Here is a 25,884-nt window from a genome sequence, read left to right on the forward strand (position 1 = left end):
AGTAATTCAAATCAGGGAAAGTCAAAAGGCCAGAGTCAGAAAAGTGCAGAGGGTTGTGGGGCTTGAGGAGGTGACAGAAATTTGGATAGGTAAGGCCATGGAGGAATTTTATCTCATTCTTATAATTCCTCACATCCAGACGTTGTGCTAGAGAAAGAATGAGAAATACAGAACCTGATGTTTGCTTACAATTTCAGCCCTGGCATTTGCTTAAGGGCAGGATTTTTCTGATGGCGGGGTTCCCCATCCCACCACCTGTTGATCTGGGGAGGAATGCCTCCTGCTGGCTGACCCCCCCAGCCAAGTAAGGGATGATTGGTTGGAGGCAAGAATTTTGCCCGTCACTCAGGAGGAAGTCCCACTTCAGAAAATAACCAGCCAGCTAATTGGCTGGCAGTCCCAGTACCTCCACCATTGGAAACAATGGCCACTGCCTTGACTATAAACAGTTCATAGACTCTCAGCGCCAAAAGCCATTGGACTAGATATGTGTGGGGACTGGCAACAGGGGTAGGAGGAGGAAGAAAACTTCTCTTTGTCGCCAATGTAGGACATCAGCCATAGAATATCATAGAATCATAGAATCTCTACAGTGCAGAAGAAGGCCATTCAGCCCATCGTGTCTGCACTGACAACAATCCCATCCAGGCCCTATCCCCGTAACCCCACATATTCACTCCGCCAATCCCTCTAACCTACGCATCCCGGGACACTAAGGGGCAATTTAGCATAGCCAATGCATCTAACCTGCACATTTTTGGACTGTGGGAGGAAACCGGAGCACCCGGAGTGAACCCACGCAGACACGGGGAGAATGTGCAAACTCCACACAGACAGTGACCTGAGGCTGGAATTGAACCCTGGTCCCTGGAGCTGTGAGGCAGCAGTGCTAACCACTGTGCCACCAAACCGCCCTCAAATGCCAATTTCATGTCATCAAATACCCTTCATTGTGCGCCAAAGAGAAAGGCCACAGTCAGGTGATCGCTACCTCAGGACCTACAACACTTGACCCGGGTTGAACAGCAGGTTAAAAACCCCCTCTGAATTCTCCTCTCAAGTGAGCCACCATTTGTTCAATCTGGAACTCCATGCAGCCCATGGAGAGATCTATCGATGACCCCCCCATTGTGGTCTACATGGCCATCACAACAGCTACCACCTCCCTCTTGTCATTGCTCCTTGTGGGAGCTTGTTGTGCACTTAGTGTTTCCTGCACTCCAATAGTGACAGCACTTTGGCTGGAACCTCACAGATTGTAAATAGCTTTAGGACTTGCTGAGGCCGGTGCTACATAAATGAAGTCCTTATTTTCTTTTTGCAAAAAGTAAACATAAGGAGGATGCATGTTTAAAGAAATAATACAGTAAGAGTTTTAACAACACCAGGTTAAAGTCCAATAGGTTTATTTGGAAGCAAATTCCATTAGCATTTGGCATTTGCCAAATGGCATTTGCTACCAAATAAACCTGTTGGACTTTAACCTGGTGTTGTTAAAACTCTTACTGTGCTTACCCCAGTACAACACCGGCATCTCCACATCATAAAAAAATAATACACAGAGCAGCTTACCAATGGCAAAGACTTATTTTCCCATGTGATATGCTAAGCATGTCTGAGGAAAGATTGATTCTGCAAATGCCAACTGGAGATTTTGTTGATTTTTTATGTTTTATTTATCTATTTATAGGATATGGGTTTCACCAGCACAACCATATTTATTGCCCTTTCTTAATTGCCTCAGAAGCTGGTGAAGAGCCACTTTCTTGAGCACAGCAAAATCCAGAGGGCAGTCATGAGTCAAGCCATTCATCTGGAGTTGCTTGTTATGAATGGCAAACATCCTTCCCTAAAGGGCATTACTGAAGCAGATGGATTTTTGACAATAATCTCGTAGTTTCATGGTGTTAGCTTTTTATTTCAGATTGATCTAATTGATAGAATTTAAAGTTCCCAGCTGCCATTGTGGGATTTTGGACTCGCATCTCCAGATCCTTAATCTAGTCTCCTGGATTACCAGTCCAGTAACATAATCACTATGTTGCCATACTCTAGTATTCTTAGATTTATATATATTGGCTGTAATTCTCAGGGATTCTCCAGTCCTGCTGTCTGGAATGGAGATTTCACTGAGCGCTGAGTTTTCTGTTCTCACTGGCAGCAGCGGTGGACATCAGAGAATTCCGGTCATTGTTTGCGGTTGACATTGTATGCGACACATTGATGCTAAGTGGATGCACCAACTATCATAAGCACGCAGGTCAATTTTATGAATTTATTGTATGCAGCGTTAAGACTGGATATGCACACAGAAAGGCTTTCATATCATGTGGCCATCGCTGGCAAGGCCAGCATTTGTTACCCATTGCTAGTTGTCCCTTGAATTGAGTGGCTTGCCAAACTATTTCAAAGGACAGCCTGGATTCATATGTAGGCCAGACCAGCTAAGGGTGGCAGATTTCCTTCCCTAACAGGCATTGGTGAACCAAATGTGTTTTTAAGACAATCATGGTCACCATTAGAATCATATAATCATAGAATCCCTACAGTGCAGAAGGAGACCATTCGGCCCATCGAGACTGCACTGACCACAATTCCACCCAGGCCCTATTCCCATAGCCGCACATATTGATACTAGGGTAAATTTAGCATGGCTAATCAACCTAACCCGCACATCTTTGGAGAATGTGAGAGGAAACCGGAGCACCCGGAGGAAACCCACGCAGACACAGGGCGAAAGTGCAAACTCCACACAGACAGTGATCCGAGGCCGGAATTGAATCTGGGTTCCTGGCGCTATGAGGCAGCAGTGCTAACCACTGTGCCCGCCGTGCCGCCCCATTACTGAGAGTAGCTGTTTCAATTGTTGAATGTTCCAGCGGCAATGGTGGGATTTGAACCCATGTGCTGGGTCTCTGGATTACTAGTCCAGCGACATTCCCACTACACCACTCTCTCCCAATACTTACTGTACTCACCATGGCACAGTGGTTAGCACTGCTGCCTCATTGCACCAGGGACCCAGGTTCGATTCCCAGCTTGGGTCACTGTCTGTGTGGAATCGGCACATTCCCCCCATGTCCGCATGGGTTTCTTCCGCGTGCTCCGGTTTCCTCCCACAGTCCAAAAATATGCTGGTTAGGTGTATTGGCTGTGCTAAATTCTCCCTCAGTGTGGCGACTAGGGAATTTTCACAGTAACTTCATTGCAGTGTTAATGTAAACCTACTTGTGACACTAATGAATAAATTAAAAAAAAATTAACATCTATTTTTGCTTCTATGCAAAGAAAACAGGGTAACAAAAGTATTGGAGAGCCCATGTGTGTTCTAAATATGCCTTTGAAAGTTAATAATTGCTGTTTGTCTCAATTTCAGTCACCAAAGCAAGCAGTTCCTCACTTCAGTCAGTGCTTTCAGACTAAATTAGAAACTAGTTCTTCAGGCAACACAGGAGCAGCGAGAGTGTCAGCTCGACTCAACCTGCACTGTGCAAAGACTTCCATGTGTTTGTGTCTCACAGTCTATTATACCCTAATAAATAGACTAGGTAACTGCCGCAAGAGATCACTAACACTCCTTCATTCCAGAACAGCAGGGAGATTGAAAACCTCCACTCAAGTTTCACACAAATGTTTGTTTGCCCCAGTTTCCTGAATCAGGGTCTTCCAATTTCAGTAATATTTTCCATTTAGGTAAAATCCTTCTTCTGCTCCAGTCAGCACTTTCTGGTCTTCATTATCATATATTTGTAAAAATATTGTATGTTAGCTACGATCGTAAGTAGTTTTTCTATTATTGTGTAAAATGAATATTAATGCCTGTTTTGCATCCTTGACTTTGTATGACTTTGGGCGGACAAGTGGCAGATGGACTTCAACCCAGATAAATGCGTCGTGGTCCATTTTGGTAGGTCAAATGGGATGAAGGAGTACAATATTAAGGGAAAGACTCTTAGTACTGTAGAGGATCAGAACGACCTTGGGGTCCGGGTCCATAGGACTCTAAAATCGGCCCCGCAGGTGGAGGAGGTGGTTAAGAAGGCATATGGTGTGCTGGCCTTTATCAATCGAGGGATTGAGTTTAGGAGTCCGGAGATAATGATGCAGCTATATAAGACCCTCGTCAGACCCCACTTGGAGTACTGTGCTCAGTTCTGGTCGCCTCACGATAGGAAGGATGTGGAAAAGTTGAAAGAGTGCAGAGGAGATTTACAAGGATGTTGCCTGGATTGAGTGGCATGCCTTATGAGGATAGGCTGAGGGAGCTCGGTCTTTTCTCCTTGGAGAGACAAAGGATGAGAGGAGACCTAATAGAGGTGTATAAGATGTTGAGAGGCATAGATCGGGTGGACTCTCAGAAGCTTTTTCCCAGGGTGGAAATGGCTGCTACGAGAGGACACAGGTTTAAGGTGTTGGGGGGTAGGTACAGGGGAGATGTTAGGGGTAAGTTTTTCACACAGAGGATGGTGGGCGAGTGGAATCGGCTGCTGTCAGTGGTGGTGGAGGCAAACTCAATAGGGTTTTTTAAGAGACTCCTGGATGAGTACATGGAGCTTAATAGGATGGAGGGTTATAGGTAGGTCTAGAAGGTAGGGATGTGTTCGGCACAACTTGTGGGCCGAAGGGCCTGTTTGTGCTGTAGTTTTTCTATGTTTCTATGTTTCTATGAAATAAAATGGAAAATGGGCTGCTGACTAATACGGTCTCACTAAGTCATGATCGTCTTCAATAGTTTAGAATTATAGGATGGAATTTTCCCGTCCCGCCCGCCACGGGAATCGTAGCAGGCAGGACATGAACCATGCAATGGTTCGTGAACCACGGGTGGGATTTTCCGGTCTTGGAGTGAGCACGGTTGGAAAATCCCGCCCTTAGAGTTTTACAGCTCAGAATGAGGCCCTTCAGCCCATCATGTCTGAGCCAGCCGTCAAGCATCTATTCCAATCCCATTTTCCACAGTCTTGTATGCTTTAGGCATTTCAAGTGCTTATCTAAATGCTTCTTAAATGTTGTGAGGGTTCCTGCTTCTACCACCCCTTCAGGCAGCAGGTTCATCCTCTGGGTGAAAAAGCTTTTCCTCAAATCCCCTCTAAGTCACCTGCCCATTATCTTAAATCGATTCCCCCTGGTTACTGACCCCTCTACTAAGGGGAAAAGTTTCTTCCTATCTACCCCAGCTATTCCCTCATAATTTTGTACGTTTCGATCAGGTCCCCCCCTCATCCTTCATTGTTCCAAGGAAAACAATCCCAGCCTAGCCAGCCTCTCTTCAGAGCTGAAACGCTCCAGCCCAGGCAACATCCTGGTGAATCTCCTCTGTACACTCTCTAGTGCAATCACATCCTAATCACATCTTTCGAGTATTATTTTTGTTCTGCCAGGCATAATAATCAGCCTTTTTATCCTCTGATAGGCCCTGTGACTGCTTTGATTCCCCGACAGAAGCACCTATTCTAGAAATCTGTGCCACCCCTAAAAACATACTTTTGTGCCTCTGATGTAAGGATCAGCCCATGTGATCACTGGCCACCTTATGATTACAGATGGTTATTGAAGGCTGATTGGTCTTGAGTGGACATCACTGATAATAAGGGTCGGATTTTCACAGGGCAGATTGGAAACCAAAAGTTCATTTCCGGGTTGCAGTCCCGACCCCCAACACAAACCAGGAACTGACTGGCATTTTCCCCATGGCGGAAGCCTAATTGGTGAGAAGTCCGGAATGAGTGGAGGGGCAGGAAAGGCAGGGCACCAGGGGAGTGGGCCTTACTGTGGCTGCCATTTGTGAGTGGTTTTAAGAAAAGGAAGACATTTGTTCCTTCACACTGGTCAAGGCAGATGGAGAGCTTGAAACCGGTGTGGAAAATGCTGTCATCGTTAAAATTTAATTGCTGCACAATATTCTCGACCAGACTTCCACTTTTAAAATCACATCAAACCTTCTCAATGCTGCCAACTCTGATGGCAACAAACTGGAGATGTTCAACATTACACGGCTCCCAATGACTGCCCATTCCCCTAAAAATCTCCCAAGATCAGAAGGCGAGTTCTTAATGAGCCCCCTAATCACATAAATGCACCCAATTACGTGAAGGCGCCTTCACTTTGCTGTCCTTTGCGTCCTTGAAAGTCGAAAATAAAGCCAATGACTACCAAAACAGAAAAATGCTGGAAAATCTCATCAGGTCTGACAGCATCTGTGGAGAGAGAATAGAGCCAACGTTTCAAATCCAGATGACCCTTCGTCAGACAGACCCTCTGACGAAGGGGCATCCAGACTTGAAACGTTGGCTCTGTTCTCTCTCCACAGATGCTGTCAGACCCGCTGAGACTTTCCAGCATTTTTCAGTTTTGATTTCAGATACCAGCATCTGCAGTATTTTGCTTTTATCTTATCATAGACCAATACATAAGTAGTTGGTGCCATTTCTGGTCATCACGGTGGCACAGTGGTTAGCACTGCCAGGGCCTGGGTTCGATTCCCAGCTTGGGTCACTGTCTGTGCGGATTCTGCACGTTCTCCCCGTGTCTGCGTGGGTTTCCTCCAGGTACTCCGGTTTCCTCCCACAGTCAGAAAGACATGCGGGTTAGGTGCATCGGCCATGCTAAATTCTCCCTCAGTGTACCCGAACAGGCGCCGGAGAATGGCGGATTTTCACGGTAACTTCATTGCAGTGTTAATGTAAGCCTACTTGTGACTAATAATAAATAAACTTTTTTTTAAAACTTCGCCAGTCGCCCACCTCTGTCCCAATCTGATTTAGTGCACAAAAATCCCTCCCAATGTTTAAAATTGTTTTTTTGTTTTAAAACCAATTATATCTTGGGCTTAAGTGAATAACTCAAACACTGGGAGGTCTTTAAGTCTGTACCTTACAAGCCACAGTGTTCCCTCCAGCCAGGCTCCATGCCAAGAATGCTAACAAGTTAACCTTACCCCACGGACTCCAATGAGTTGTCCTGTTTGTTTTTGAGTAACTTTCTGCATGGCTGCCATTAATTAGACTAATTACACAGGATGCAAAAAGATAAATCATTTCTCGAACAATTTCCAGACTGTTAGGCGTGGCGCCATGGCCTTTATATGTCCATTTTTCAGTGTCCCAGGCTGGGAATGATGTATTGGACATAAATCATGTCATTAGCAGGTCACCTCCACCATTATTTTGCAGTCTAACTGGGTGTGACTTGCTTGACAATGAGTGCAATGGAGCACTGAGCAGCAAGATTGGCTTTTACAAGACTAACAGTTGAGTATCACAAACATGTCAGCCTATAACTTAATGCACGACTTCAGTTCTTCCTGGGGCTTTAACATCTTAATAATGGCACATGCCATTATGTGCCATCACTATGGCGACTGTAGCTCCCACTGGCAGCAAATTCAGGGCCAATGTTGTCCTCAGATATGCAGTTTTGGCAGTTTGAGATAGATGCACAGAGGTCTACTCTCCAGGTCCTGCTCACCAGAACAGTGTGACACACCATGTGATACCCAGACGGCCATCTTGGATGCCCCACCAAGGAGTAAGTATCTGAGTTGCTGGAGGGTTGGCATAAGGCATGTGACAGTCCTTCCGCCATCTACTCCCACCCTCCCGAGGAGTCTTTTTCCTCTTCCTGCACCAGCCCCTGAGAAGCTCGAGCAGGATTTGTGGGAGATCGAGAGACATTGGGTTGGATTTTACGCTCCCCAGCTGGCGGGCTTGAAGGTGGGGGCAATTCGTAAAAAGCGGTGCTTGCTCTTCCCGCTGCCTACATGTTCACCCCTGACCTATCTCAAATTCTATTTGGGCACTGGAAATGTCAGCAACCTGCCCTTCTTTGGGCCTATTGAGGCTCTTATCTGACCAATTAATGGCCCACTAAGGGCATCTTCCCACACCCGCCATTATTTTACCTGCACAAGGGGAGGCCCATGCACGGTGAGAAACCAAGCAGCTGCGTGGGCTGGTGCTGAGCTGGTCAGGGGGAGGAGGTGGCCTTCCTTGGGAGTCCCCTATAAATCACCCCTGCCACCACTTTCCATAGCCACCACAAGGTCAAAGCCTCTTCCCTCACCAATCTCTCAAACCCTGTACTTACACTCCCCTCACTAACGCCTCACCCCAGCAAAACCCAGCACTCACCTCAGTGTGAGATGGCAATAATTTGAGGGTGAGTGTCAGTATTGGCTGTTCAGTTGGGAATGTGAGAAGGTGCCTCATGAAAGAGGGACCCTCAATTTGTTGGTCTGCGCAGGAGAGGATGTTGGCATGAGGTGGTTAGCACCTGAATGTGGCATGCCACTCGCTCTGACTGCCCTGCTGATGAGGTTATTAAACACATTGTGGCACGATATCATTTAAATCATAGAAATCCTGCAGTGCAGAAGAAGGCCATTCGGCCCATCAAGTCTACACCAACAACAATCCCACCCAGGCCCTATCCCCGTCACCCCGCATATTTACCAAACATTTACCCTCTAACCTACACATCCCAGGACAATAAGGGGCTATTTAGCATGGCCAATGCACCTAACCCGCACATCTTAGGACTGTGGGAGGAAATCGGAGCACCTGGAGGAAACCCACGCAGATACGGGGAGAACATGCAGACTCCTCACAGACAGTGACCCAAGCCGAGAATTGAACCCGGGTCCCTGGAGCTGTGAGTCAGCAGTGCTAACCACTGTGCCACCGTGCTGACCGTATCCAGGATTGAGAAACCACACAATCTGAGGGGAGTGGAGTTTGGACGGCACGATGGCACAACGGTTAGCACTGCTGCCTCACAGCACCAGGGACCCGGGTTCGACTCCTGGCTTGAGACACTGTCTGTGCGGAATCTGCACGTTGTCCCCGTGTGTGGGTGGGTTTCCTCCGGATGCTCCAGTTTCTTCCTACAGTCGGAAAGACGTGCTGGTTGGGTGCATTGGCCGCGCTAAATTCTCCCTCAGTGTACCCGAACAGGCGCTAGAGTGTGGCGACTAGGGGATTTTCACAGTAACTTCATTGCAGTGTTAACGTAAGCCTATTTGTGACACTAATTAACTTTATATGTACAAATGTCAGGAAAATAAACCCACTGTAACTTGGAGCCGTGACGAGTCGCCTTCAACGTTATTACAAAAAGTTATCAATCAAATCTCTTGTGTTGGATTGGGCCTGATACCGTCTACTCGGGGAGTTAACCAAAACATGAACCTAAAAATATAATTATGTTGTATCTTTCGCTTTAGTTCACAAACAATTCAAAGTGCCTTTGAAGATAGGAATGCAAAAAGCAGAACGATCATCCATTTTCAGCAATTATCAGGTATGGTTTGGCATTGATTTGTGCAGCTGACACTTCAATGAAAGTTCCCCTTGTACTTTAAGACAAAAATAGGGCATTTCAAAAGTATAGCTACTTGGGATTCGCTCCGAAGAGTATTGTTAGATATGAGAGGCTCAATAATCCAACATAAGTATAACCTGTTTGAAGGAAATGTGAATATTTTACCCTCCTTGCGCACATTAGTATGCAAACAGAAAATGCTGGAAATAAAATAAGAACATATGAACTAGGAGCAAGAGTAGCCATCTGGCCCCTCGAGCCTGCTCCGCCATTCAACAAGATCATTGCTGATTTTATCGCGGACTCAGCTCCACTTACCCGCTCACTCACCAAAACCCTTAATTCCTTTACTGATCAAAAATCTGTCCAACTTTGCCTTAAAAACATTCAATGAGGTAGCCTCAACTGCTTCACTGGGCAGGGAATTCCACAGATTCACAACCCTTTGGGCGAAGAAATTCCTCCTCAACTCAGTCCTAAATCTGCTCCCCCTTATTTTGAGGCCTTGCCTCCTACTTCTAATTTCACCAGCCAGTGGAAACAACCTCCCTGCTTCTATCTTATCTATTCCCTTCATAACCTTATATTTTTCTATAAGATCTCCCCTCATTCTTCTAAATCGACAGGTCAGGTCGGCATTGCCGGGATTTTACCGCCTCGCCCGCCCGAGGCTTGGAAGATCCCACCCGAGGCCAATGGAGAATGCCGTTCTGCAAGCCTAATTCCAGCTAATATTTCAGTTCGATCACCTTCCACCAGTTTTGATGGAGTTAGAAATAGTCATTTGGTAGTTCAGAGCTTGAATATTGCTGAAAAAAAAGGCATGTCAAAACTTTTTGTCTTGCACTCATCAAGACACATCAGGAATACTAGCATTCACATCAAGACTACCAGAAGGGGAAAACAACAATTTATACTGTGTGAGAAGAGAGTTTTGATTGGTTGGCAAATGGACTCTGATTGACAGAGGTGTTGTCAGGTGACTGACAGTTAACTGTCAAGTATTGTTTGAAATTAAAACTAGGCAGCCTAAATGTAATTGGTCGAGACATTTTCCTAAAAATTAAACAGCGAATGGCTGTCTCTTATTTTGTTCAACTGAAACAAGTGCAATGTGTATTCAGGTTCTTTCTGTCCACAAAGAACATGTGTATAACCCTGTGTATTAATATATGTTGCTTCCAGTACACACAAATGCGACACACTGTGAGCCCGACTGGCAATCTTAAATTGGCTGTCAGCGTAATTCTTAGCACATTGTGGATGATTTAACAAACGTTGTCCAATCAAGGAATCACATCTAGTGTTGGACACTTTGATTTGAGGCATGGGCTGGTTGGGTACGGTCTATAACTTGGCCGTCGTGAACAGAGGCTGAAAACATGCTGTTTGATAGATACAATCCATCAGTCTTTGGGATGTATGGCCAACATACCTAGCATCACACTGGCAATAAAATTCATTTGCCACATTACTAATTTGTGTGACAGGTTGAAGATTTAAGTAGTCGTGTCACAATTAGGCTTATATTAACACTGTAATGAAGCTACTGTGAAAATCCTCTAGTCGCCACACTCCGGCGCCTGTTCGGGTACACTGAGGGAGAATTTAGCACGGCCAATGCACCTAACCAGCACATCTTTCAGACTGTGAGAGGAAACCAGACCACCCGGAGGAAACCCATGCAGACACGGGGAGAACGTGCAGTCTCCGTACAGACAGTGACCCAAGCCCGGGAATCGAACCCGGGTCCCTGGCGCTGTGAGGCAGTTGTGCTAACCACTGTACCACCTTGTCTTTTTGGCTTGACGGCAGCATCCTGTTATAGGGCCTAGTGTGATGGCCTTTGGCTCATTTATGCATTTTTGTGATGTAGAGTGAGAAATGATCTGACCAGGGTGGCCATTTTCCCACAGGGTGTCTTTGATGTGCCCTGTTTCAGCATCAAACTTGCATTGGTGTTTTAGACCATAAGACCATAAGACATAGGAGCGGAAGTAAGGCCATTCGGCCCATCGAGTCCACTCCACCATTCAATCATGGTTGATTTCAACTCCATTTACCCGCTCTCTCCCCATAGCCCTTAATTCCTCGAGAAATCAAGAATTTATAAATTTCTGTCTTGAAGACGCTCAACATCTCGGCCTCCACAGCCCTCTGTGGCAATGAATTCCACAGACCTACCACTCTCTGGCTGAAGAAATTTCTCCTCATCTCTGTTCTAAAGTGACTCCCTTTTATTCTAAGGCTGTGCCCCCGCGTCCTAGTCTCCCCTGCTAATGGAAACAACTTCCCTACGTCCATCCTATCTAAGCCATTCATTATCTTGTAAGTTTCTATCAGATCTCCCCTCAACCTCCTAAACTCCAATGAATATAATCCCACGATCCTCAGACGTTCATCGTATGTCAGGCCTACCATTCCTGGGATCATCCGTGTGAATCTCCGCTGGACCCGCTCCAGTGCCAGTATGTCCTTCCTGAGGTGTGGGGCCTTGTATTGGTATTCCCCTTGTATTGGTATTCTTGTGAATCCTGATGAGTGCCAGATGACAAGCTTCGACACAGCTCTTTTTTCAGCAATACTCAAGTTAGATATGTAACAGGTTTTGTAGAGGTACAGACAGCGGGAAGGTATGGGCTGGACGGTAGGCGAGTGAAGATGGCATAGAATCCCTACTGTACAGAAGGAGGCCATTCGGCCCATCTTGTCTGCACCGACCACAGTCCCGCCCAGGCCATATCCCCATAACCCTACTTATTTACCCTACTAATCCCCTGACACTGAGGGGCAATTTACCAATCAACCTAACCCATACATCTTTGGACTGTGGGGGGAAACCGGAGCACCTGGAGGAAACCCGCGGGGAGAACGTACAAACTCCACACAGACAGCGACCCAAGCCGGGAATCGAACCCGGATCCCTGGCGCTGTGAGGCGGCAGTGCTAACCACTGTGCCACCGTGCCGCCCCAGCAGTGATTGAATGCCAAAAGGACTTGTAATTCCAAGCACATGGGACAGCAATGGGATAAGTTCCTAAAACAAAAGCGCATTCTGGAGAAGGTGTAAATGGCAGTCGTCGTAGCAACAGCTACTGCTCAAAGAAAAGCTCTCTTCAGATTTGGTACTACACAGAACAAATCGCTTGTGGAAGGAACATGGTGTCCTGTGCACCTGACTCAACAAAACTATTCCTATTTCTTCCACAACCTTTCTTTAGATTTTCTACAATTGGTTGAACAATGCCAATGATATTGAATCAAGTGTTTGTGAGGTTCTTGTTTCCACCCTGCACCAGTTTAATTCTCATGAATCTCATCACTGTTGTGGGCTTATTGGAATTCGCATCCTGGTGACATGAGGTCAATATTTACCCAACACACTGCCCCATTTTTAAAATTCCTTTTGTAATTGACTCCTGACTGAAGTCTGACCTTAAGAGTCAAATTAAATCAAAGACTAATTTTAACTAGGTTGAAGGTTTTTCAGGAATTTCTTTGCTTAGTGATGTTACAAGTGCCTTCTGAAATGTCCTCGTAAATTATTCAGTTCAAGGGCAATAAATGTTGGCCAGCCAGCGACGCCCATATCTCCCAAATGAATAAAAGAGAACTAAAAAAATGCTCGCCAAGCTGTCAGGACCAAAGATTAATCTGGCTTTGTGACTCTAGGGGTTGCAGATGCATGGGAACACCACCACATGGAAGTTTCTCTCCAAGCCACTCACCATCTTGATTTGGAAATATAGTGCCCTTCCTTTACTATCGCTACGTCAAAATCGTGGGATTCCCTGCTAACCGTGATGTGGGTGTACCTCCACCACAGGGACTGCAGTAGGTTCAAGAAGGCAGCAAACCATCACCTTCTCAAGGGAGGCGGTGCAGAGGAGATTCACCAGGATGCTGCCTGGGATATAAAATTTAAGTTATGAAGGGAGGTTACGTAGGCTTGGGTTGTTTTCATTGGAGCAGACAAGACTGAGGGGAGACCTGATCGACGTGTACAAGATTATGAAAGGCATGGACAGACTGGATAAGGAGCAGCTGTTCCCTTTCGTTGAAGGGTCAGTCACGAGGGACAGAGGTTCAAGGTGAGGGGCAGGAGGTTTAGGGGGAATGTGAGGAACAACGTTTTTACCCATAGGGTGATGATAGTTATGAAAGTGCTGCCTAGGAGGGTGGTAGAGGCGGATTGCCTCACATCCTTTAAAAAGTATCTGGATGAACAGTTGGCACATCATAACATTCAGGCACATGGGCCAAGTGCTGGCAGATGGGATTAGGTGGGAGTTCCTGTGTTTCTAATGTGTCGGTGTGGACTCGTAAGGCCGAATTGCCTCTTCTGCACTGTATGGTTCTATGATTCTATGATTTAGGGTAATAAATGCTGGCCTAGCCAGCAACACCCGCATCTCGTGAACGAATATATGATTTTTTTAAATGCCTTTGGAGGAGTGACAACTATACTCCCCATTGAGGGGCAAACTGCATCTGTTGAGTCAAGGTGCCCAGTTGACCTGGTCCTAACATTTTCATGCTTAGTCTGTCATTGCTGAAACTTTTCATCTTGCACTCATTTGGACAAATGAGGGGCGGCACGGTAGCACAGTGGTTAGCACTGCTGCTTCACAGCTCCAGAGTCCCGGGTTCGATTCCCGGCTCGGGTCACTGTCTGTGTGGAGTTTGCACATTCTCCTCGTGTCTGCGTGGGTTTCCTCCCGGTGCTCCGGTTTCCTCCCACAGTCCAAAGATGTGCGAGTGTGGTTGATTGGTCAGGTTAAAAATTGCCCCTTAGAGTCCTGAGATGTGTAGGTTAGAGGGATTAGTGGGTAAGTATGTGGGGGTAGGGCCTGGGTGGGATTGTGGTCGGTGCAGACTCGATGGGCCAAATGGCCTCCTTCTGCACTGTAGGGTTTCTATGATTTCTATGATGAATACCAAATTTCAGACAATCACAGCTATTTATATTACAGGAGAAAAGGATGCTGATTCATTGGCAAAGCAAAATGTCTACTTCTGGATGTGATTCCGTGATTGGGCAACACCTGCTGAACAATTCTGAGCGTGCCAATAGCTATACTCACAATCAATTTAAGTTAATCGGTCAATCTCGTAACATGACTCATTTATACTTGTTAGTCGTGGCATTCATTGATACACGGGGATCCTGTATATGGGAAGGAATACATTCAAGCCTTGTGCCTTTTTTGAGTTACTGAACAGCATGGGGAGCCTGTAATTCCCCATTGCTATCTCCAAGGCAATGCCTCGGCCAAGCAGAGTTGACTTGCCAACCAATCAGCACCTTTTTGTCCTGTGGTATAAATGGTTGTGACTGTTTGAAATTTGGCATTCTTGCATTTGTCCTCATGAGTGCAAGATGAAAAGCTTTGGCAATGTATATCTCTAGTCAACAAGGTTCACGGTCCATTCTCTCATTCTCTGTTGCCATGTTATTCTTAACTACTGTTAAATTTATAAGAACAGCAGATGTATTTAGTGAATGCAAATGCCAGAAGACAAGTGAGTGCCTCCTCATTTGCTTAGTTTAAGGTGATTAATCCACCACTTACTCTCTAAAGGGGACATTCCTCAGTAATGTACAGTATTGCGTCTCTCCACAATGCATAAGGGATTGTACTGACGCCTCAGCAGTGGAGGTTAGCTGCAAAGGAGCCCTGGCCTTTCCTGAACCTGTGCATTCTTGCTGTGGTAGTTCAAAGTCTACCATTCGATAGATGGGTTTGAACAAGGAACTTGTTAGTTTACTGCCTTCTGCTTAACCTGCAAATATTTGGATGCTAAGGGGCAATTTACCATGGCCAATCCACCTACCCTATACATCTTTGGACATGAAGGGGCAATTTAGCATGGCTAATTCACGTAACCTGCACATCTTTGGAGTGTGGGTGGAAACCGGAGCACCTGAATTAAACCGGAGCATCCAGAGGGGAACATGCAAACTCCACATAATCACCCAAGGCTGGAATCGAACCTGGGTCCCTGGCACTGTGAGGCAGCAGTGCTAACCACTGTGCCACCCTTAAACACGTATTTTGCTATGAATGTTAGACAATCCACTTCCGTTAGCGGGATAGTGAGGCAGAGTTTGGGCAGCGTGGTGACACAGTGGTTAGCACTGCTGCCTCACAGCGCCATGGACCCGGGTTCAATTCCGGCCTCGGGTCACTGCCTGTGCGGAGTTTGCACATTCTCCCCATGTCTGCGTGGGTTTCCTCCGGGTGCTCTGGTTTCCTCCCACAGTCCAAAGATGTGCGAGTTAGGTTGATTGGCCGTGCTAAATTGACCTAGTGTTAGGGGGATTAGCAGGGTAAATATGTGGGGTTACGGGAGTAGGGCCTGGGTGGGATTGTTGTCAGTGCAGACTCGATGGGCCCAAGACCTTCTTCTGCACTGCATGGATTGTATGTATTGCACGTAAGTTTAGAAACACTCACTAACATGACTGTGGTAAAATATCCCTGAAGAAAAAGATTTAAATTTCCCCATCTGCAAATCCTTTCCTCTCCCAACTGCCGCTCCAAGTTCCAAGCTACAGGATCCAGCAGGGAAGTCACTGGATATCTGCACATGCACAGACCAATGCACACCTGCAGATGGGTATTAGTGGCTATCTTGCACGGCCATTTGCATTGGCAGGCGCTACAGTAACGTAAGAATGCTGACGTACTTCCAAGTCAGGATGGTTTGAAAGTTTATTCACTGGTGTCACAAGTAGGCGTACATTAACACTGCAATGAAGTTACTGTGAAAATCCCCTCACTCGCCACACTCTGGTACCTGTTCGGGTACAATGAGGGAGAATTTAGCATGGCCAATCCACCTAACCAGCACATCTTTCAGACTGTGGCAGGGGAAACCAGAGCTCCCCGAGGAAACCCACGGAGACACAGGGAGAACATACAGACCCAAGCCGGGAATTGAACCTGGTTCCCTGGCGCTGTGAGGCAGCAGTGCTAACCACTGTGCCACATGCCACCCTGATGGTGCGTGATCTGGAGAGGAACATGCAAGGAGCATTGGCCCCACGTACCTGATGAAGGCGTAATGTGCTGCCACTTCTCTTTCAACTGCCAGTAAAAAATACAATTCCCTTGACTTCTTTTGAAAGATTGCGTAGTCGAAAGTGCACGATCATTTTAGCACAATTAGCTTTACAACCAATACAACAGTAGAAACATCCATCTCGTCAGCGTGACTATTAATCATTTCTCATCTTTTCATTGTTCAAAATAATAGACTTGATGCGATTGTCCATGATGACTGATCTATTTTAAAACAAGTTGCTTTGAATTCTGGTAGCTGTAAAGGTTCTGCGAATGCTATACTTGTAACTGTCCTTTCTCATAATTAAGATTGGAAGCTGAATAAGACCTAATTATGTGGGACACAATACACTATGTGATTGATGAGCAATATGTTCATTGTCTTTATATCATTGCTTCAGTTGCTTGAGTTCTGTGGCACATTTTTGCAAGAATAGAACAGCGTATCTCCACGCACTTTGGGTACCACTCAAACAATGATGAGTGTCCCTGAAATCATTTACCAAGCTGCATACAAAATAGATTTCAAAGTATATGCTAACGAGATCCGCGAGTTCTTTTATCTGCTTCACAATAACCTGACCAGAATTGCAGATTAGCCATCATTTATCTTTAAGGTCAAGATCAGGCTGTGTCACCAGCTAAAACTATGGCAGAGAATGTTTCCTGTTCAACTTTGATGTACAAGGGGAAGGACTAAGCACAAACCATTGAGAGAAAGCGAGCAGACTCCATTCTGGAAGGCGGCACTGCAGTCTCAGGTTACTCTCTGTCATCCTTACAGATCTTTCCAAGTTGCTTGTCCAACTGATATGCCAAGGGGATAAGACTCGTGACAAATTGAAGCGATAATATGGAAAGTGTGATAAGCAGGCTTTGTTTAATGTGTTGGATCCTGTTAAGCAACTTTGATACAATGCACTTCTGTAATGTCACCATTAATAGCATTGGCTTTAGCAGCGAAAGGCTTCCTGAACAGATTCGAACAATAATCTTTCTCTTTTTAATGTGAATTCGACCAGAAGCAGCAATTTTCCAGCTGCTTCAGTTTTAATCGTGGCTTCTGCCTTTTTGCACACACTCCATTAAAGGCTGAAAATTGATATGGACCCAAGGAGAAACAAAGACGAACTGTAGAACAAGTATGATTTATACGGTTTGATTCAAGTTATTATTCGCCTAGAATAAAAAGATATCCAACCCCAAGGCATTGCCTTGGGCAGAACAGTACTTCACTGATCAATCCAATTGATACAAGTCGCCTAGACGTGTATGAAAGCTTGCTTCTTACTTTTATCATTTTTCCAAACTAAATGTTAGCAAACTCATTTTTCTTCCCCCTTTATTTTATCATGGGGCATGGGTGCCACTCCCACCAGCATTTGTTGTCCATCCCTAATTGCCCAGTTCACACAAATTGCCCGTGAACTGAGTGGTTTGCTAGGCCATGGATGGTTAATTATGTTCAAGGCTGAGATATACAGATATTTAATCAGTAAGGGAATCAAGGGTTATGGGGAAAAGGCGGGAAAGTGGAGTTGAGGATTACCATTTCAGATTAGTCGTGATCTCATTGATTGGCGGAGCAGACTCGATGGGCAGAATGGTCTATTTCTGCTCCTGCGTCTTATGGTTTTATTTTGGAGGGCAGTTAAGAGCCGACCATATTGCTTTGGAGTCACATGTAGGCCAGACCAGCTGAGGACGGCAGATTTCCTTCCTGAAAGGACATTAGTGAGTGGAAAATCATGTCTCACAAATTTGATTGAGTTTTTTGAAGGGGTAACCAAGAAGGTAGATGAGGGCAGTGCAGTTGATGTTGTCTACATGGACTTTAGCAAGGCCTTTGATAATGTACCGCATGGTAGGTTGTTGCATAAAGTTAAATCTCATGGGACCCAGGGTGAGGTATCTAAATGGATACAAAATTGGGTTCTTGACAGAAGCCAGAGGGTGGTTGTAGAGGGTTGTTTTTCAAACTGGAGGCCTGTGACCAGCGGTGTGCCTCAGGGATCAGTGCTGGGTCCACTGTTATTTGTCATTTATATTAATGATTTGGATGAGAATATAGGAGACATGGTTAGTAAGTTTGCAGATGACACCAAGATTGGTGGCATAGTGGACAGTGAAGAACATTATCTCCAATTGCAATGGGATCTTGCTCAATTGGGCCAGTGGGCTGACGAATGGCAGATGGAGTTTAATTTAGACAAATGCGAAGTGATGCATTTTGGTAGATTGAACCAGGGCAGGACTTACTCAGTTAATGGTAGGGCGTTGGGGAGAGTTACAGAACAAAGAGATCTAGAGGTACATGTTCATAGCTCCTTGAAAGTGGAGTCACAGGTGGACAGAGTGGTGAAGAAGGGATTCGGCATGCTTGGTTTCATCGGTCAGAACATTGAATATAGGAGTTGGGACATCTTGTTGAAGTCATACAAGACATTGATAAGGCCACACTTGGAATACTGTGTACAGTTCTGGTCACCCTATTATAGAAAGGATATTATTAAACTAGAAAGAGTGCAGAAAAGATTTACTAGGATGCTACCGGGACTTGATGATTTGAGTTATAAGGAGAGGCTGGATAGACTGGGACTTTTTTCTCTGCAGAGTAGGAGGCTGAGGGGTGACCTTATAGAGGTCTATAAAATAATGAGGGGCACAGATCAACTAGATAGTCAATATCTTTTCCCAAAGGTATAGGAGTCTAAAGCTAGAGGGCATAGGTTTAAGATGAGAGGGGAGAGATACAAAAGTGTCCAGAGGGGCAATTGCTTCACACACAGGGTCGTGAGTGTCTGGAACAAACTGCCAGAGGTAGTAGTAGAGGCGGGTACAATTTAGTCTTTTAAAAAGCATTTAGACAGTTACATGGGTAAGGTGGGTATAGAGGGATATGGGCCAAATACAGGCAATTGGGATTAGCTTAGGGGTTTAAACAAAAAGGGCGGCATGGACAAGTTGGGCCGAAGGGCCTATTTCCATGCTGCAAACCTCTATGACTCGAGTGAACCAGATGGGTTTTTGCACCCAGATGGTCACAATTACTGAGACGAGTTTTCAATTCCAGGGGTGAGATTCTCCGGCCTCCCAGCTGCACATTTCCTGCTGGCGGAGGTAGCGCGTTGATTACTAGCGGCGGGATTCTCCGATCCCGCTGCTGTCAATGGGAATTCCCATTGACGTCACCCCACGCTGGCAGGAAACCTGCGAGAGCGGGAGTGCATTGCGGGTGGGAGCGGAGAATCCCACCGCCGTGAACAGCCAGAGAATTCCAGCCCAGATGTTTGTATTTTCACAGTAACTTCATTGCAGTGTTAATGTAAGCCTACTTGTGACACTAATAAATAAACTTTAATTTGTGAAATTCAAATTCCACTAGCGGCCATAGTGGACTTTAAGCACATGTTCGCCTGGACATTAGCCTGGGCCTTTGGATTACTGATCCTCTGGTTTAGCAGTTCCAATGTATATGCCTATATCTGTTTTATATGGCTTGAAAGACACTTATTCTTATAATATCTGTACATAAGAAATATCAACTCTTGGGATCTGTCGTGCTAGCTTTTTAATGTGGCACGTAATCCAATGGGGAAAGGGAGTGACATTTTATAAAGATCATTCCTTGAAAATTACATGGATGCTCCATTCAGATCATGTCTTATTGGTGGAATTCACTGAGAAGTTAAGTACCACTGGGATTTATTATTCATATTTTGGTTAATTAAATCAAAATTAAACAATAGAATGAAATAACAAATGGTATCTTGAGCTGCCTTCACACAAGCCTGTATTTTAACTGTCTTTCCATTCTATAATGAGTAGTTTGCAAACAATGTTTTCAGGTTCCAACCCAGCCAGGACCATCGAACCCTACTTAAAGCTTCCTCTTCATTTGTCTTTTGGTGAGATGTTAATCCGAGGTCATGTCTGCCCTCTCAGGTAGATGTGAAAAAAAACCTCACATCATTATTTCCAAGAAGAATGGGGCAGCACGGTGACCCAGTGGTTGGCACTGCTGCCCCCAGCGCCAGGGACCCCCGGGTTAGATTCCGGCTTGGGGTGACTGTCTGTGCGGAGCCTGCACGTTCTCCCCGTGTCTGCGTGGGTTCCCTCCGGGTGCTCCAGTTTCCTCCCACAGTCCGAAAGATGAGCTGGTTAGGTGTATTGGCCGTGCTAAATTCCCCTTAGGGTCCTGAGATGTGTAGCTTTAGGGGGAATAGCAGGGTTAATACATAGGGTTGCAGGGATAGGGTTTGGGATGTTCCGTTGGGGAGTCAGTGCAGACTCCATAGGTCGAATGGCCTGCTTCTGCACTGTCGGGATTCCACACTTCAGAACAATTCACTTTGAGGAAAGAATCACTGGATAATAGTCAACATTAAGAACCTGGTGGGAAGAATGTGAGAATAATTTTTAAGGTTTGAGCAATCATATGGGTGATAACAAATTAACTGCCCACATTTTGCAATTAACTTGGCCAAAGGGGAAAAAAGTGCATCTTTTCATTTTTGTTTCTTTAGGGGGCGTCACGGTGGCACAGTGGTTAGCACTGCTGTCTCTCAGCGCCAGGGGCCCGGGTTCAATTCCCGGCTTGGGTCACTATCTGTGTGGAGTTTGCACGTTCTCCCCGTGTCTGCGTGGGCTTCCTCCGGGTGCTCCGGTTTCCTCCCACAGTCCAAAGATGTGCGGGTTAGGTGGATTGGCCATGCCAAATTGCCCTTAGAGTCAGGGGAACTAACAGGGTAAATGCGTGGGGTGATGGGGATAGGGCCTGGGTGGGATTGTTGTCGGTGCAGGCTCGATGGGCCAAATGGCCTTCCTCTGCACTGTGGAGATTCTATGATTCACCTTTCCTGTCATTGTTCCATTTATTTTACACCACTTGTTATCATTTCCATTGTTTCATTATGGTTGACTTACACTATTGCAGAAGGTTCACATCACCATCAGAGATCAATGGAATGTTGGATAAGGACACTGTCTTTTGATCCCTGGTGTCTGGATTCAAATTGAGCAGAAGGAAATGGAATTAAACCCCCCACCCCCATCCCTCTCTGTTGCACTCTGGAGTCCAAGGAAAGCCCGCACTGATCTGGAGGTGTCCAACCCTGGAAAAGCTGCTTACCAGTCGGAGACACCCGCCCCAGTTGTGTTAATGAGCTCAGACTGGCAACCAGCAACCAAAGACCTATAACTGAGTGCTTACAGATGACTCTCCTTGACTGTTACTGGAGAACTTTTCCAAAGTGGCAACAGTGCACTTTGAAGTTGGGGACGCAAGATGAAGCAGTTAGGCAAGACTCAGAGGATCAGTGGGACCTTCTGTTCTCCAACAGAAAAAACATAAAACAAAAAGGAACAGATTTTTAAAAATGCTGGAAAATCTCAGCGGGTCTGACAGCATTTGTGGAGAGAGAATACAGCCAACGTTTCAGCCGAGATGATCTTCAAAGAACAAAGAGCCAAGAAAAGTACGGCACAGGAGCAGGCCCTTCGGCCCTCCAAGCCTGCGTCAATCATGATGCTTGCCTAAACTAAAATCGCATGCACTTACGGAGTCTGTATCCTTCCATTCCCATCCTATTCATGTATTCAACTAGTTGCCTCTTAAATGCCGCTATCGTATCTGCTCCCACCACCTCCCCAGGCAGCGCATTCAAGACATTCACCACCCTCTGTGTAAAAAAGCTCTGACGAAGGGCCATCTAGACTCGAAATGTTGGCTCTGCTCCCTCTCCACAGATGCTGCCAGACTTGCTGAGATTTTTCCAGCATTTTTCTATTTTTGTTTCACATTCTAGCATCCGCAGTATTTTGTGTTATCCTTAAGGAGCAGATTTACTTGTGGCCAGATATTCTAAGCTTCCGACATTTTGAGCGGCGGAACGGTGGATGTTGAAGAGTCCAAAAGCTGTGGAACATTATAATGGTTGGCTTCTCTTGTGTTGTCTCACGCTGATCTAGCCTTGAATTCAATTCCGGTGAAGTATGTTCTTGGCTTGTAGTTTGAAGTGACACTTGACACAATTTTACTCAGGGTGCGTATCAGCTATGTTCAAGCGATTGGAATAAATCAGGTTTAACTTAAATACATTTTGCAATTAACTAGGGCAAAAGGGAGGAAAAAGCGCATCTTCAGCTTTTCTGTCATTGTTCCATGTACTTTATACCACTTGCTGTTATTTACACTTAATCATAAAATGACAGCGAGAGCAATGCGACGATGTGCCTTTGACAGTCTATTATGTCTTGTCTGTAGATGATGATCCAGTCTCCTGACAACAGTTGTTCTCCAACAATGCATTCACCAATTCTTGTCAAAATACTGTCCTTCAGGTGAAAGATTAGCATCATTAATTATAACCAGCGAGCAGATAAAAAGTAAACTCATCCTTTAAAATGACACCGTGAGGTGGAGTTTTCAGACTGAAGCAACTTGCATAACTTGAGAGTCATTGACGATATTAATAGTCAGATGCTTGATGCGTGCATAGGCTGTTCTTCAGCATTCTGTATTAATGGGATAACTGTGCAGGTCAAAGTGACCAGCAAACAACCTTGACAAATACCTGCCCCAGAACGTGTGAAGATGGACACTCTCATTCCCATATGATGAACAATGATTTAATCCATCAATTTAGTCAAATATTGTCATAAGTAGGCTTACATTAACACTGCAATGAAGTTATTGTGAAAATCCCCCAGTCGCCACACTCCGGTGCCTGTTTGGGTACACTGAGGGAGAATTTAGCACGGCTAATGCATCTAACCAGCACATCTTTTGAACTGTGGGAAGGAAACCGGAGCACCCGGAGGAAACCCACACACTCACGGGGAGAACGTGCAGACTCCGCACAGATGGTGACCCAAGCCGGGAATCGAACCCAGGTCCCTGGCGCTGTGAGGCAGCAGTGTTAACCACTGTGCCACCTAACTGCCCAAGGCGCGACCTGCCCATGATAGAGATGGAAGTCTTGCCTTGAAGTCATTGTCGCCGCTCCCAATGGCAGGCAGCCATTTGGATTGTGAGCAAGACAACACCCCCCACCCTCCACCATCTCTCCACCCCCACCCACCCAACCAACTCTCCACAACCACCCAACCAACTCTTCACAACCCCCCCTCCCCAACACCCAACCTGTTAGCCAGAGGGGAATGGGGGATAAAATACAGCCCATAAAATCACAGAATGGTTACAACCTAGAAGGAAGCTGTCCAGCCCATCAGATCCATGCCAGCTCTCTCCAGGAGAAATTGCTGGAAAACCTCAGCAGCTCTGACAGCATCTGTGGAGAGAGAATAGAGCCAATGTTTTGAGTCTGAATGATCCAGACAACTGGAGGAAGCTGGGTGCTTTAGATCTTCAATTAAAACACTTTACTTAAGTTTACTTATTAGTGTCACAAGTAGGCTTACATCAACGCTGCAATGAAGTTACTGTGAAAATCCCTTAGCTGCCACACTCCATGCAGACATGGGGAGAAAACTCCACACAGACAATCATCCAAGCCAGGAATTGAACCCAGGTCAGCAGTGCTAACCACTGTGCCACTGTGCCGCCCCGTACTGTGTATTGTGCTTTGAAAACTTAAGACTTTTTAAACTTAGAATCAGATCCAGAATTCTGAATTTCCGTGGATGCTGTAGAAGTGCCACTCCTTGGGAACTAGCGAGGTTGCATTCCGATCAACATGTACTGAATGACGGGACTGAGAATATTTGTATGTGGATGTAAGCTTTCTGACCAAGGGATGGATGATCCAGACTCAAAACGTTGGCTCTCCACAGATGCTGTCAGACCTGCTGCGATTTTCCAGCATTTTCTGTTTTTGTTTCCGATTCCAACATCCGCAGTAATTGTTTTTTCATTAATTTGTGGGACATGGGCGTCGCTGGCTGGCCAGCATTTATTGCCCATCCCGAGGGCAGCTGAGAGTCAACCACATTGCTGTGGCTCTGGAGTCACATGTAGGCCAGACCAGGTAAGGACGGCAGATTTCCTTCCCTAAAGGACATTAGTGAACAGAATGCTGAAGAATTTGCTTTTCTCTACAGGAGCACTTGAGCTAGTCCCACTCCCTTGCCCTTTCCCTGTTGCCTTGTGTTATTTATCCCCCTCTGGGTATTTATCCAATTCCCTCTTGAAAGCAGGGATCAAATCTTCCTCCGCCAACTTACAGCCAGAGCGTTTCAGGTTATGACTGCTCGCTGAGTGAGGGGATATTCGGACAGAGGAGGAGAAGTGGGAAAGGTTCAGGGAGGACACTTCAGAGTTTGGGGTGAGGCAGCTAATGGCATGGTTCCCGACGATGGTGGGATTAAAATTAGGGATGTGCAAGAGGGTAGTGAAGCTGGAGGAGGTTGCAAAAGATTGGAAGGGGTGGGGGGGTGTGAGGACATGAAGGGGTTTGAAAACAAGGATGAGAATTTTAAAATTAAAGTGTAGCTTTATCAGGAGCGTGAGGGTGATGAGGAGGAGAATCGAGGATTAGCTTATGTTCATGGAGGGAGAAAGATGGAAAACCGCTCATTGGAAATAGTTAAGTCTACACTAACGGTGGGATAGCTGTGGCTTCCAGCATCAGATGAGTTAAGGCAGGGGTTGTCCCAGAGGGGCAGATAGGTGGATTTTAGTCATATGTGCTTGGATGATCACCTCAGCATCAAATAGATACCGAGGTTGTGTCAAGCTTTGATTCAGCCTGGTTACCAGGGAGAGAGGTGGAGATGATGGCATGTTTGTGATGGTGGCTCTATGCAAAGGTGCCAAGAAGTATTATTGTTTTGAAAGATTCTGAGGGAAGGAGGTAGTGTTGACACTGCTCTGGTGTGTGGCTATGGTTTATTGCCAGGTTTCTTTGTAGTCTTGAGAATCAATGGGGGGGATTCTCCTCACCCACGGGCAGCGCAATGGGCTGGGAGACTCGAGCGGAGGCCGTGTAACGGGCTACCTGCTGGGCACCATGGCCTCCGGGTGTCTCCGGCCACCGGATTTCCGACGCCGATGGCTCTGCGCCAGAAATTGGCCCGGAGCTGCACAAATGATTTAAATTATGATTTCAATATCATTAGCAAACCCAGGACTGAAGTTTTCAAGCCCACTAATGTTTCTACCCCCCCCCCACACAACATACCTCCAAACCCCCACAACCTACCTCCACCCTCCCCCCCCGCCCCCCAACCACCAGGAGTGTTTCACAATAGCTTTTTTACAATAGCTCCCCACTTGCAGGGGGCTGGCGGTCTGACCCCACTGGAGTGACTGGAGGCCATGGAGGCCCACCAGGAGGTCGGGGGTGGGGAGTGGGGAGTGCCTCATGATGATGCCTCATTTCCTAATGATTGTGTCACTTGAAAATTGGGAATGTTGTTAATTCAGTGCAGAAACCTCTAGACCACAAGATGTGGGAGCAGAAGTAGGCTATTCGGTCCATCGAGTCTGCTTCGCCAGTGTTGTAGGTAAAAAACCTCTGACACTATTAGTGGTTCAAA

The sequence above is a fragment of the Mustelus asterias genome, chromosome 7 (assembly GCF_964213995.1).
Source record: "Mustelus asterias chromosome 7, sMusAst1.hap1.1, whole genome shotgun sequence".
NCBI lineage: Eukaryota > Metazoa > Chordata > Chondrichthyes > Carcharhiniformes > Triakidae > Mustelus > Mustelus asterias.